Below are 9,532 nucleotides of genomic sequence, written 5' to 3' on the forward strand. Positions count from 1 at the left end.
ATTGAACAAGGTACCAAATATTAAAATTACTTAGCATATTCCTTCATTAAAACATTCAGAATTGTATACGGTAGTATGCATCTTCGTATCGTGGAGATGTATTATACGTAATCCATATACTAACGCGTGCATAGTCTATAGCTGAAGTTGACTTTGAAAGACTGTGCAAACATTTCTGTTTATACTGCATGAAATATTTACTTTGTTTTAGCACCAAAAAATCAATCCGTTATATCCTGTTCGTTATAGAATTCAAGTATTTTTCCTGTGATTTCGTTGAATCTAAGTTTGCTTGAAACTCATAAAAATTTAAGTCCAAATGATTTGCTATTTTGTTTGATACTGAACAAAACAACTTTAATATTTAGTTTGGTAAGTGTCACTATTTTTTTTTAACATGATATGTAAAAGAAATCGTGTCCTAACATAACATAGAAATAAGCCACTAACCAAAAAAGTTAGTAGATGAGAATAAAATTGTTACATGTACAAATCAGTTTGAAATGATGAAATAGCAGACATTGTTTGCATTAAAACAAAAACAGCAACACGAAAATAATTAAAATATAATCACACCATCTTCTCCCTTCACAATAACTTCAATTCGTCCCCTTATTTAGAACATAAGTAATTGATAGGATATATCATTTTGTTAAATTAATCAATAAATCAACCAAGTCAGGAAGATGACAGTTGTTATCCATTCGTTTGATGTGTTTGCTCTTTTGATTTTATCATTTTATTAAGGACTTTCCATTTTGAATTTCCCTTGCAGTTTGGTATTTTTGTTATTTTACTTTTTAAGAGCAGTCAGTCTTCATAACATAACCCCTGACCGAGTCTTCAGATAAAATATTACAGATCTCTAATGTTTTAAGTACAAACCAGCAGCTATCTACAGTAATTTCCTTTTCTAGCCACCTGCAACATCCTTGTACTGGGTAAACGTTTCTAGCCAATTGACACATTTGATGCTGTGAAAGCATTGTAATAACAACAAATCTGGCTTAATAGCTGGTAAAATATTTCTAAGCAATTGATTTGAATAAATATAATCAACGTGTGCGATAAAAAAAAAATTATACAATGCATCTTTTAAAGAATATCAAATATATAACTGTTTTGACAAAAATATAATAAAGCATCTTTCTTGGGATAAAGATATGTGATTATAGGGTTGGTGTATGATGTACATCCACCCCTAATCACGATTTCTGTTAGGAAGTAGTGTAGTAATTGATCATTGGTTACTATTAAATATATTGCATTCGATCTGATCAGTTTATTTTTATAGACACAAAGTCAAGCAATGAGAGCATTGTTATATTGGCACGTACAACAGTATCAATGCCCAAATTCAGCTTGATGAATAATTGATCATTATAACATCTATACAGTCGGAAACCAGGTTGAAATAGAACAAAAGAATCGAAGCTCTTTGTTAGAGAAGGAGATAAATGCTTACTGTAATGTTTACTATAGTGACAAAAAATATAAAAGTTAATAGAAACAAACAAAATTACAATTTTCTTCTCAATTACGAAGGGTTTTATTTCAAAAACACCATTTGCATAAGTTTTCAATTTATCTAGTACATAGTTAAGCAAAACAACTAGATATCAAGTCGACGACATGGGTATCTTTCAAGTTGAATGTAGAAAATGCATAACCTCCGATTTTTTTTTAAAATTACCACGGACGAAAAACATATCAATCTATTAGTTCAGTAATTTTCGTGTCTGCCCTTCCATTATATGACTCCAGGAAAAAATCCACAAAATGGGTAACAATTGTATCGAAAAAAGAGAATCGAGTGCATCTTTTTATGTTAGGGCGTGTTTGAGTTGAATATTTTGTCTTGATATCGTTAAAAGCAAGAATATTTCATACATCGTTTCGTTTCCGATTCTATCATTTTTATATATCAAAGCTACAGGTTGACTTTATAACATAAAAAAATCACAGTACTAAAAGTAGAAATATATGGGTCAAGTGAAATACCTATCTAATGAATCACAAAAACAGAGTAGGTGTGTTCGAATAGCTATGTTTTACTGAATGTACTTGACGACAGTCTTTGAAGTTGGATGATGAAAATGCATATCTTCGAAAAATTATTATTTTTTGTGTGTGATAACCAGGGTTTATAGTCTTCAACCACTAAAAAAATCTAGTCTGCCCTTCCACGAAATATTTAATTAGAATTTTTTTAAATGTTTATGAATTTTCAAAAATTCCACCTGACAACCGATCAGACAATAGTTTTAAGTTGAATCAATGCATACAAGATCATTAACTGATGCTCATTAGCTAGTTGATGCGTTTGTCTTTTAAAATACAACTGACATATAAGGATTGTAATGGTGCAATGTGGATAAATTTATCGGTTTCCGAGAGCAAAATTGGCAGCGCGTCATCCCTACAATGGTTTCCATTTCTACGATTGTGAAAATGAACTGGCGTAATGGGGAGATAATTTTGACGAAGTAGAATCCTGACTGTATAGTATATTATCATCTATTAATTATGTCTTTAATTTTCGATCTTATTCAGATTTTCTATCACATTAAAGAAATCATATTTTAAGTGTTAACGTATACACGGATGATTTCAATATCAACCATCAGTTTTGGGATTAACTTGACCACAAAGTTTTGAGATCCAACGTTTGTTCGTTGAATCCGATACCATATAACGAACCTTTGTAACGTGTTCCGTGGATTCTATGCATCTTCGTAATAGACTGGAAGTAACAGTTGTCCAGCAGTTATACCGATGCAATGGCATGCAGTCATGAAAATGCCGATTTCCAATTTCACGACATGTTTTTCCGAATAAGCTTTAATTAATTACACTTGAGTCCAAAAATTTGGAAAGCCAATTATATAAAACAGTTCAGGAAATATAAAAATTCATTTAATACTGCCTGGGGATTATTACCTTAGTTGCTGTAAAATGACAAAATTTGAAAATTGAAGAAAAAACACCTAGAGAATGTAACATCAGGCCGTTCCAAAACCAAAGCGCTGAAGTAACAAAAAAGATTGATCGTAAGTATACAGAACCTTATGTAAAGGGTACATACCTTGTGGTAGTCAACCTAAATGGATACAAACTGAATGGTTGTAATATATATATTTTTTTGTTAATATCACCCATGCCACTTCATAATATGCCTACACTATTTATAAAGATGTTTCTCTTCTCATCGTGTATACATGCTTGGAAAAGCATGTCAAAGGTGCATGCGATATTTTTTTAAACTAAACTAGAAATCATAATCATCCCTTTATAAAATTCCTACCCGGTCACACTAAATTTGTTTTAAATATCTTCATTATCGTAAAATAACTATCGATTCAAAGTCAATTTTTTCAGTTCATATTTTATCGTTTTTTTAATGTGATCTCGAATAAAATAGGAAGGTGAGATGATTCGCTGAATGGAAAGATTTTGACTTTGTAAATTCAATGTGATGTAGAAGTTCCTACTGAACCATTTCACTTACGTTTTTGTCATTTGTTGTTTCAATTACATATATAATTGCCGTGTAGTTTTATAGTTTAATTGTTTTTAGTCAGTTTAATTTTCATTGTTTTCAGTGTTTTATGAGGGTTAGATGGGTCCTTCCGATTTCCGTATTGTTATTTGTTTTAGGTAATTTTCTAATTTCTGTCAATTTTTGCTCAATATTGTTCGTTCTTCTATTTTTGCCCTATATTTCTCCTTTTTAAATTTATTATATCCATTTTCTGTAGATTTGACCCGTTATTCTTTATCTTATAAACCCGATTAAAACCCTAATTTATGTGACGTAATTGCCATTCCAATTTTAAACGTAGATATCGGTTCATATAAGAAAGATAATTGATAAGTTTATTTAATAGTTCTATGCAACGTGTTATTATTCTACATGCATGACAGTTTTAGAGTTTAGTTGTGTAAGCCAGTTAAGTTTTAAGGAGTTTTAATGATTTAGGAGGCGTAGTGATTTTTATTAGCGCATGTACATTTGATTTACATACTGACAACATTATACACGAAAAATAAACCAGTACATCCACAATTAAAAACTTAAAAAAAAAACCACTTACTTATATAATCGTAAAGCGTTATGCGTTTGTATAAGCAGATAAAGCAGCAAACAATTTGGTTGAACATACATTCTTAGAATGAACTCATAAATTTCAGTCATGGCTAAGTTAATCTTCAGGTAAAAAAAACCTTAGTATTTGGAAAATTTTAAAAAGTTTTTTAAACTGTTGATTTTTAGTTTTTACCATATCAATGATAATCTATGTCAACAAAGAAGTGCTGACTACTGAGCTGGCGGTACCCTCGGAGAGAAAAACTCCACCAGCAGTGTCATCCACTAAGTGGTTGTAAATAAACTCAACATATATACAAGGATTAAAATTGTGTAAGACAGACGGGCGTTTTGTCTATACTCATCAGTGACGTTCGAATAAAAACAAAGTTGAAAAGGACAATAAATAATACAAATAAATTGATTGATCCTTTGAATAAATTATTCTGAAAGATTATCAATTTAACATTGTAGTTTGAACTTTAAATTCTGTCGTCAACGGTTCTAATTGATTTGGTTTTTTTTACAAATTAAAACTAACTATATGAGTTTGTAATTTGTGGATATCCGAACGCACTTCCCGTAATTTAGTATCTGGAATTGGGTTCTTTCTAACTTTTAGTAACTGCGTTTACTCTTAAATACTAGTAGTTACCTTGTATTTTTTGTCTTTATTCAAGTTTTTTTTGCCTTTTTTTCTAAGTCACATTCTGATTTTACAGTTTGTTTGATATTGTGATGTAACAACACTGTTCCAGGTTAGCTAGTATGTTATGCGGACACATACCTTCATTCTGAATGATTTAAAGAAACATGTAATTCAGCGTTTATCGTATGTTTCTGTCAGTCGAGTATGTTTCGGTTAGTCTAGTATGTTTTTGTTTTTATTGTTTTAACCATGTCATTGTTTTTTCCATTTTGAAATAATTTATATTTTGTCATGTCTACTCATTTGTTTTCACTCATTGTTAAAGGCCGTGCTTTGGTGCAAAATAATCCTTTACAGAAATGGAGTTTTACTATTGATTTGAAGATAGCTGTATGCTTAGCATCAGTGACAAATATTTTTTTTTTATAAAGAAAGAAAATTCAACAAAACAAATCGTTAGAACCTTTACTCATTTTGAAGAATCATGTTTCAAATAAAATAAATTTATCATTTGCCGAATCAAGTGAAATAAGACGACATTTTACTGAGTTAAGGAAAAGTGCTTGTCGATAAGAACAACTAATTGCATGTTGTGTTGTTTTATTGTCGTTTATGAGTAATGGTTAAGAGTGCTATCAACAAAACAGCCGTCTCCTTTACACTACAATATGGCATTTATTGCGTAACTTCTTCTTAATCACTTAGGCTGACAATATAATAAGAGTACCAATTTTCCAAATGGCAACTGATATCGATTGCACTTTGGATACTCAAAGATATTACTTAAAAATAGTTTCGATAAAGCATTACCGTGGAATACATCAATTTAACAACGCCTGTTTTTACTTCAGAAAAAAATTCATATTACATATTTTACTACAGCAGTTGATACGACATGGACAAACATAGTATTATTATGGCGATTTCATTAACAGATACATACTCATAACTCAAACAAGGTTTTATGAGGAAGAAAGACAAATTTTCTAGCTAATAAAATTGAGAATGGAAATGGGGAATGTGCCAAAGAGACAACAACCCGACCATTGAAAAAAACAACAGCAGAAGGTCACCAACAGGTCTTCAATGTAGCGAGAAATTCCCGCACCCGGAGGCGTCCTTCAGCTGGCCCCTAAACAAATATATACTAGTTCAGTGATAATGAACGCCATACTAATTTCCAAATTGTACACAAGAAACTAAAATTAAAATAATACAAGACTAACAAAGGCCAGAGGCTCCTGACTTGGGACAGGCGCAATAATGCGGCGGGGTTAAACATGTTTGTGAGATGTCAACCCTCCCCCTATACCTCTAGCCAATGTAGAAAAGTAAACGCATAACAATACGCACATTAAAATTCAGTCCAAGAGAAGTCCGAGTCTGATGTCAGAAGATGTAACCAAAGAAAATAAACAAAATGACAATAATACATAAATAACAACAGACTACTAGCAGTTAACTGACATGCCAGCTACAGACTTCAATTAAACTGACTGAAAGATTATGATTTCATCATATGAACATCAGGCACAATCCTCCCCGTTAGGGGTTTAGTATCATACCATCATACCATATATGAGAAGAACATAACCCGTTATATATACGTTCTATTGTCTCCATTATGAATTGGTTGACAAATAACATTTGAAAAGTACCCACTGTAAAAGCAGATGGGTGGGGCTGAATTTCGAAAATAATTCACACCGATCATTGAATAATTATAATGATTATAAACTGATGACAATAAATTCTTACTCGAGTTTATTTCATGAAATAAATAACGAAAAGTATTTTCTACAGTAACGAAAATGAATGAAATTTGTGAGAAAAAAATACAAAAATGATTTATTTTTTCATATTAGAAAAATTTAATAATCAGGAGAGACTGATATAATGTTGCCTTATCTTTACTCGAATAATCACGATTTTAAAATAGTTATTTGTTTATCATGGGTAAATACAACCACAACGACTATCTTTCAAAAGGAACAAAAGTTGAAAGCTAGAGGATTATATACGATGGCGAGACAAGGAAAGAATGACGGGATATCTATAGCCGTGGTCATCAGTGACTCATATACCATAACGATAACAAAGTGACATCATAACAATCATCTATCAAAGAAATATGAAAGGAAATACAAACCCTAGGATATCGTATCAATCGGGATGTACATGCGTTGTTCAAATGATGCTGCATTATGTTGTAAATATTAGTTTTCGCATCCCTGTTGAATTATAAGGGTAACTGAAGCTAAAGCATTGAGAAGACTTAGCACTATCAGTTATGACCTTTATATAGAAATAAGATGTGGTTAGAGTGCCAATAAGAAAACGTTTAATTAGCTATAAAGAATAAACAATTATAGTTCAAAGTATAGCCTTCAACACGGAGCTTTGGTTCACACCAAAGAGCAAGCTATAAAGGGCCCCAAAATGATAAGTGTAAAATAATTCAAACAGGAGAACGGTCCATTCCATTTAAAAACGAAAAATGAGAAATACTTATGAACCACATCATCAATTGACAACCACTTAACACCCGGTTCCTCACTTAGGACAGGTGCAAACAAAGCGTTGTAGTTCGTATAATCAATGTGATAGACGCGAGAAACAGATTCGTAAAATATTTACTTCAGTCAATGCAAGTGAACATCAATTATAAATCGAAACTGGAAGTTAAAAGATGATTCTAGCTTCTCTTCATTTTTCTAGAGAAGCCCACGCACGAGAAATGTCTCATACGAATAATAAACAAGTCGGTGGACATAAATCAAGCTTATTAAAGTGAAGCCATTTTCATTAAATATTATGCCAGAAATGGTACCTATGATGAGCTTTTTTACAAATATGATGCGTTCTTTTCTTAAAAACATTTTTAACACAAACGTTGGATATTGAATTTGAAATGAAATGATCATTATGATCATATTATAGCATTCGATTTTTTCTAATGTATATTTGCAATTAAGTTTGCTCACGTTGTTTGACAGTATCTTTGCTAAGTTAAAGATAGATCTAATATATTTGCATGGTCATTCTGTAGTTAAAGATTGATCTAACTAGATTTGCATGCTCATTCTGTAGTTAAAGATTGATCTAACTAGATTTTTTTCGACTTTTCAGTCAGAATTGAAATAATTATGCAGCCGTCAATTTACTACCCGCCGAGGTAACACATTTATTGCACTCAGTGATCTTTAGACAAATACTGAAATTTTAACAGTACTTTTAACACCTTAGTAAAAGTGCTTTATACCAATTAGAAAATAGGTTGTTATGCTATACGACCTTGTGATGATGATGTTAATGGTGACATAGGAATTCAGAGTATTACAGAGATTTATTGAAATGCGTCATATTCTTGAACAAAGGACGACGATAAATAAATGAAGTAAAAGTGCACATTTATATTAGTTTGATAATTTTAATTAATTTCATTTGGAATGTAATTTTGGTAAGAATATTTCTAATAATTTAATATCTAGCTATTACGAATGCAGGATTTAAGTTATTTTGATTGAAATAAAAGGATGAGCATCGTTAAAGCTTTATGTAAACAAGTAATGAAACATAACTAATTTTATGTGACAGATGTAAATGTACTTTTACTGAAAACAAATTCAACTCAATATACCAAAGAAAATATCAGAAACAGGTAACATTATGTGCAGTATACATAGCACAATTTCAAGACATTTAAGATAGAAAAATATCAGTGAAAGCAAAAGAAAACAATAAGACTAAACTGATGGCCTCAATGATGTAATTTTTTCAGTTTAGATTGAGCATAGAACCCGTTGGGTTTGATACCCGCCAACATTTTACGATTATTTTCTGTTTCTATTGTAAATGAGACAAGGGAACAATCAAATTCATAAGCTGAAGGTCATAGATGACACTTATTTCTTATTATTTGTTATTGACAATGTTTAAATTCCTTTCAAGATGTAATTTCATTCAAGTGAATATAACAATCAAGTTAATGTCATCAAATACAACTGATCGTCAAAACTTGCAAGAACATTTTCCCTGGTATTGTAAATTTCAACTTTTTAATATTTAAGAAAACCATTTCTTGTCTGCATTTTCAACTGCATTATCAATAATTTTTTTAAAGTTTAGAAATAGTAGGTGTTATTCGTGACATAATTAAATATAATTACCAATTTTTCATTACTAGTTATGTATTGTTGTGGCAAAAATAGACTAAAATTACAGTTTTATACATCCTGTTTAATGAAAAGTTTTGTGTCTTAATTATTCTTTTAGTGCACTTATCAATGTATATGTTGTTTATACCGCCTTAAATACCGAACTATTGATTTGTCTCAGTGTGCAGGAGAATTATCGGAATGAAAAAAAAAATGATAAAGATAATAAAAAAGGGAGAGATGCAACAGAAGTTACTACCAAAACCATAATTCTAATAAAACATGCAACTTAGCCAAAAGGAAATATTACATGTAAGAATTACATTAAGTATATATCACACTACTACTTTTTGCATATATTAGGCGTTATATATGTATACCTGTAAATTAAGGACATTTTATTATATAACCGACCCTTATCGTTTTAATCTTATTTATGTCAACATCTGGTGTTTGCCTTTGCTTTTTTTTTTGTTAAACTGTTCAGTTGTTTGTTTAATAAGGCGTTATTTCCATATTGAAATTTGTATATCTTTACATCAATGGTAGCTTTTTTCCAATTTTGACTAGGCCAATTAAAAAATTGTCTGGTACCGGACGATGTCGTCTGCATCATTACACATTTTTAATGTCTCCTCT

The sequence above is a fragment of the Mytilus galloprovincialis genome, chromosome 4, assembly GCF_965363235.1.
Source record: "Mytilus galloprovincialis chromosome 4, xbMytGall1.hap1.1, whole genome shotgun sequence".
NCBI lineage: Eukaryota > Metazoa > Mollusca > Bivalvia > Mytilida > Mytilidae > Mytilus > Mytilus galloprovincialis.